The sequence below is a fragment of the Miscanthus floridulus genome, chromosome 8, assembly GCF_019320115.1.
Source record: "Miscanthus floridulus cultivar M001 chromosome 8, ASM1932011v1, whole genome shotgun sequence".
Taxonomy (NCBI): Eukaryota; Viridiplantae; Streptophyta; class Magnoliopsida; order Poales; family Poaceae; genus Miscanthus; species Miscanthus floridulus.
In genome coordinates, this window is record NC_089587.1 from 84,129,059 (window position 1) to 84,135,474 (window position 6,416).

The following is a 6,416-nucleotide window of genomic DNA, read 5'->3' on the forward strand; positions in this document are numbered from 1 at the left end:
TGGTGCTGGTCATGGCCATGGACAAGGTGCTGGTGCTAAGCTTGAAGTTGAGGGAGAGGGACAATTGATTGACATCTATGTTGGGAAATTGACAACAAAAAATGGTAACAAGAGGTAAACCAAGTAACCACAATGACTCGTTAGCATTTATCATTTTATTAGAAATGTGATAATTGATATTTTACTTGTATTGTGTATGGGTGTATATTTGAATTCATTTTTTTTCAAGTGTGAGTGTTGCCTTGGGATCGTCATCCTACCCAAGTACATTCCAAGAAGAAGAGGTAAACACTTAGATGAGGGCTATACATGTTTACTATGTCATGATGATATCGAGGAGACAACTTTGCATCTCTTTTTTGAATGTACTTCAAGTGCAACTAGATGGTTCATCCTCGACATTCAGTGGGAGGTTCAGGTTAGCATTTGTCAGATGATAGCGTAGAAAAATTCTCAGCTCCAGATACCTTTCTTCATGGATTTTATTATGATCGGCGCCTGGTGCATTTGGAAGGAACGCAACAATTACATATTCAACCACAAGGTCCCTTCTCTTCGGCTTAGAAGCAACGTTTTATAAGTGAGGTTAAGCTCCACTTATGTCGCTTTAACCCCAGTCACCATCGTGTAATTATTCAATGGCTAGCATCTCTATAATTTGGTAGTTTCTTTTCTCCTTGTAAGGTTTGTGTGGTTTGTCCATCTGTTAGCTCCTAGCTAATAGCCCTATAACTTCTATTTTATTTTTTAACATATTGTTCGGTGCTAGGGAGCTTTGCTCCACAGTTTCTCTTCATAAAAAGTACCCATGAAGTCAAATTGACACTAATGTGGAATTCGTGGTTGTCAAAGTTGCATTAGATGAGAACAAGACAGAAAAAATGGAGGTATTGATGTTACGTATAAAGAAACTATTGATCCAAATGTTCATGGTATTGATGATCATACTTTAAATACTAGTCGATAGATTTCATCCTAACATTAGATCTGATGCTAAGAGGCTTTATTCGTTGAAGGGTCCAACCCAACCTAGGCCATGCATTTCTTCACAAGAATTTTTATGGTGTTTTGAGCATCATGGCTTGATGATTATGATTGATTGGAATATAGTGTGTCAAAGGATGAAGCCTATAGATTACATTATTTTCTTTTTAGGAAAGAAGCCAAGCCCGAAAAGCTTAGTCATGTTGTTTTAGTAACACAAGGTATACTAATTGGAAGAATGTGACAAATAGACGATTTCCTAATTATTGTTGTTGTTGTGTTATTGGTGGTTGCCACAAAAAGGCAAGGTAATGTGCTAATGACTTTAGTAATCAAAGGACAAGTATCTCGCATAAGTTTGAGTCAAATACTATAAATGCTGAGAAGCGATATGAGATTCGTGTCATCGTTGCTATAAACTTTGCAAGATTTCTCTTCCTGCCCAAGGTCATGCATTATGACTTATGAGGACACAATGAATTTGAATTTTCCTTAAACAAAGGGAATTCCCTAGAGATGCTATACTGGTACAAGAAAAGAAAAGATGTGGTGAGGGCTACATTTGATGAATAATGTCCAAAAATGCTCGTATGACTTCTCACCAGATTCAGAAGGACCTTGCAAAAAGTTGTGCAAAAGCAACTAGTAAAAGAGATAAAAAAAGAGATTAGGGATAATCTTTCATTTGTTTTGTTATTGATGAAATCTCATGATATCTCAATAGTAAAGCAAATGTTGTGATTGTGAGGTTAGTTTCTATATCGCTTTTAATTAAATAGTTTCATTATCAATGGACTTTTATTACTTACATTATTGTGTAATGTCATCCACTTGTTTGTGAATAAAAAGGAATGGATATAGAAAGGTTTTTGGGTCTTGAGCATATGGAGGACATAACATAAATTGCACTATGGAAAATTTTACTTCAGATGATTTCTAAGTATGGATTATCTATTGCTAGGCTTAAGGTACAAGAATAGATGGAGCTTCTATTGCTAGGCTTGAGGTACAAGAATAGATGGAGCTTCACATATGAGATGAGAATTCAATGGATTACAAAAATAAATTCATGCTCGTATGCCTAAGGGCGAGCCCACTAGTATTCAATGGTTTTTAGTTGAATACCCAAAATATTTGGCAAAAAAATCATATATATAGTGTATACATGTATGTATATTGAAAAAAAGAAAATACAGCCAAACTGAATAGCATGTGCAGCAACCAGTCCAAAAACACGTGTTCCTACTCCTTTTCCTCCCTACTTAAAGGCCTAATAAGGCCCAACATCCCAAATTTCCCCTCACCACACCTACACTAGGAGACATCGGCATCTACTAACTCGCACCCTCGTAGTCGTCATTTTCTGCTCCTCCCTCCTCCTGAATAGTATTCTTTCCCCAATCCCAAACCCTAGCATCGGCTTGGTGGGTGAGGATGACTGGGTGGCACAACGGTGGTAGGGCAGTTGATGGACTCTGCCTGCACTTCGAGTAGCCCCTACCAGCGAGGGAGTCAGGGTAGCCAAGACCAGGATGGCGCTAGTCGCCCAAGTGTTGCAACCACGATGTGCTCGCATAGGATAGTGCAAGCAAATGAGCGATTAGCAGTAGAGCACCGCAACGCACCGATGAGGGAAGTTCTCTCCTTCTAAATCACAATTTGTAAGTTCAAGTTAAGTCTACTACTCTCTTGGCTTCCCAATTTCCCATTCAATGTATTAGGGATAGCAATTTGTGAATCACTTGACCTGAGTTTGTCCCCAAATTACTTAGTCCCTTGGTCTAGTTTACCCCAAAATTACTTAGTCCCCAAATTTATTATTTCCTATTTTAATTTTAGGTCTCAAACATGAAAAAAGAGTGGTACAATATATTTGAGGACTTTATTGCAAAGGACTTACCCCAAATGCAATGGATCTTATTGAGTTCACAAAGGTACAATTGGATATTTTGAGAGATGATTCTAGATGGAAAGAGTTCCTTCAGAAGGTCACTTCTTCTTGTGAGAAGCACAAAGTTAAAATTGTTGACATGAATGGCAAGTATAAGCGTATACAAAGATCAAAGCAATTCTTCAGAGGTGCAATTGATTATCACCTGTTTCATGTGGATATGTTTTTGGGTGTCATTAATAGGCAGGTTCAATAGCTTAATAACATGTTTGATGAGGTGAACACTGAGTTACTTAGATGCATGGCATCATTCAGTCTCTAGCTAGTTTTGTTTGGCTTAAAATGCTGAGAATTTGGCGAAGCTTGCTGGGTTCTATCCTCATGATTTTTGAATTTGAAGAAATGAACTACCTCCCTTCTTAGTTGAACCTCTATATTGATGATGTGAGGAAATACGAAAACTTCACAAATTTGAGAGGCCTAGCTGAGTTGTCTGTGGTGCTTGTTAAAATAGGGAAGGTTTCTTGGTATGACATTGTTTACAAACTTCTCAAATTGCTGCTAGTTCTCCCTATCGCAATAGCTGGTGTTGAGAGGATCTTTTCTACAGTGAACTATATCAAAACCATGCGAAGAAACAAGAATGGGAAAAATACTTGAATTGTTGCTTGGTTACATTTATCGAAACAGAATTCTTCTTGCAAACAAAGGATGAGAACAGCATCAATCATTTTCAAAGCATGAAGGATCAGAAGGTTGTATTGTAATTTATAAGTTTTCTTACCATTTTGTTATTTTCATAGCCTCCACATATTCTGAATGTTGCTACTTTGGTATGTTGAGCTATTGGCATTTCTTTAAGTTTGTAGTTAAACAATTTCAAGTTATGATCACATTCTACAAAGTTATGAAACCATACTCAACTATGTGTTATATATTTGCTATAGATTATACACTTAGAACTATGTTGTGTTACACATGCCAAATATTAGGCTTTAAGAGTTTGGTTGTCGATTGTTTTTGACATCCTTTCACATTTTGAGTACCCAAGCTAAAAATCTTGGGCCCACCACTATGTATGCTTTCTATCTTAACTGCTTTGCCCACCAATTGCAATTCCTCATTGTTTATGTTACATCTAGTTGTTCACAGTGGTGGAGGGAAGGGGTCTGAGGGGGGCTGACACCCCAACATTTCTATACCCCAATAATATGCTCCCTTAATTATCTACATAATACTCTAATTAACTAGTTAATAATACTATTTGTATTTTATTTTTTGTCCTCTACCCATATTAATCTTTAATATCATCTTGTATAAATAAGAAGTCTTCCTATTATTTTCTTCGTCTCTTTTGTTGTTTTTGTTATTGCCTACCAAATGTCTAGTTCATCCTACAGGCCACATTACACCCTCTAATCATCTTATATAATTAAAATTTAGTCTTCCTATTATTTTCTCTATCTCCTTTGTTATTTCTGTTATGCCTACCAAATATGTAGTCCATCCCCACAGTACACCCTTTAATTGGCTTGTTAAATGTAATTAGTGCTTTCTTGTTTGTTCTCCTTCTGAATTGATCTCTAACAATATTTATATTATTTGGCATTAGTCTTCCTTATCTTCTTAATTTGTTGATGGTATTATCATGAGTCTTTTCTCTGGCCTAAGATTACGTTGATCGGATGAATGTTACAAACCTAGAACTAATTAATTTTGTTCCCTTTTATATAAAATATTCAGTGCTTTTTAGTTTTTTATTTTTCTTTGGTATCGTAAAACAAATATTTATTTAGTTAATATATATACTCTAGTCATGTATGTATTTTGTCATGCATTGTTGTTGTCAGCTTGAACGGCCCCCCTATGGTCAAATCCTGGCTTCGCCCCCTTGTTGTTTCCTTGATGATTTCTTCAACTATATGATCTTGATTGTGGCTAGTGGTAGCCCATCTTGTTAAAGGAAGGATAAGCTAATTGCAAAGTATTAGGAAGACTAGAAAGTGGCGAATTTTTTTAGGGAAGGGAAAGCACTAAAAAATAAATTTAGTTACAGCCGGAGAAATAAGGTGGGTTCTCATTTAACAACATTAGCTCATATGGGTCAATATGGAATTATGTTGTTATGGTCATATCCATGATTCATGAGAACAAGCTAGTACTAGTCAATCAGGTGGTTTCTTGGATGCTCTTGATACTATTAGCAACGAGATGGATCTTCACTTCAATGAGGTACCATCGAAATTACTTGTTTGCTTCTCATGTTTTGATCCAAGAGACTCCTTTTCTAAGTTTGATATTATAATGATTGCTCAACTTACTAAAATATATGATTAATATTTGTCTACTTTTGATCGATCTATTATAAGGAAACAACTTTAGACATACATCCTTCATATAAGAAGAGTCAATCATTTCAAGGCTTGTCATGAGGAAGTTTGGCTATAAAGATGGTAAAAACTAAAAAAATTCACTTTTCCATTAGTTTTATCACCTCATTAAGCTAGCATTGATTCGACATGTGGCAACGATCACTGTTCAAAAAAACTTCTAGGATACGAATATTGACATATTCACATAACACGACATCTGCTGAGTGGATTAATGACTTGACATTTTGTTACATTGAGAAAGAGATTTTTTAAAGGCCTTGATGGAGGTAAAATTAGGAAAAATTTCAAGACACAAAAAATCGGGCAATGGACATGCATAAGCCATCAAGATATGATTAGTTCTTTACTATTAAGCTAGTAGTATGTCTTCTCATAGCTGTGTACAATCTTGAGTTGTACTATTACATATAATCATATACCATACAATGATTAATTTATTCTTCAAATTGATAGGTTGATTGTTTTAGCTCTTGGATAGTTGGATCTTGGTCATTGGCGTATGTTGAATTACTAATTATATTAAGGAGCTGTTATATATTGCAACCTATTTTACTAGGAGGTACCATCTTCAATCTTAAAATTCGCCATAACATTTATACTATTATTTGTGCGATATCAATAAGAATATGTTATGAATATGCAATTTTTGTACTATGAATTATGTTTATCATGTGTGATCGCACCACCTAAAATTACGAGGAAGCTCCGTCACTGCTGGCATTTGAGTATGTAGAGGGTTTTTTGGATTGTTTGACAACCATTGGTTAGTCTAGTGGGGTGTACAACAATGGGTTTTCAGTCTAGATTTAATTCCTTGTCCAAGTGCCCAACAATGTGTTGGATGGTCCAACTAACTTAGTCCAAACTCTAGTGTATGTTGTGGTAGCAGCATCTAGCTACTTGCATATGATCCACCAAGTGCCTGAACATGCACGATGATGACAAATTTGGAGGCTCAAGTATATATACCCCAACCCTCCTTTATTTAGGGCCAAACAAACCCATCATAAGACTCTCTTGAGCATTACTTTCAACCCCCATAATCTCAAATGCTTGATTTGTGAGCTTTGAGTTAGGATTTCATAATATGAGATTCATTTTTACCCTTTTGTTTTGGAGCTACCCTTAGGTCCTCGATGGTTTGCGTT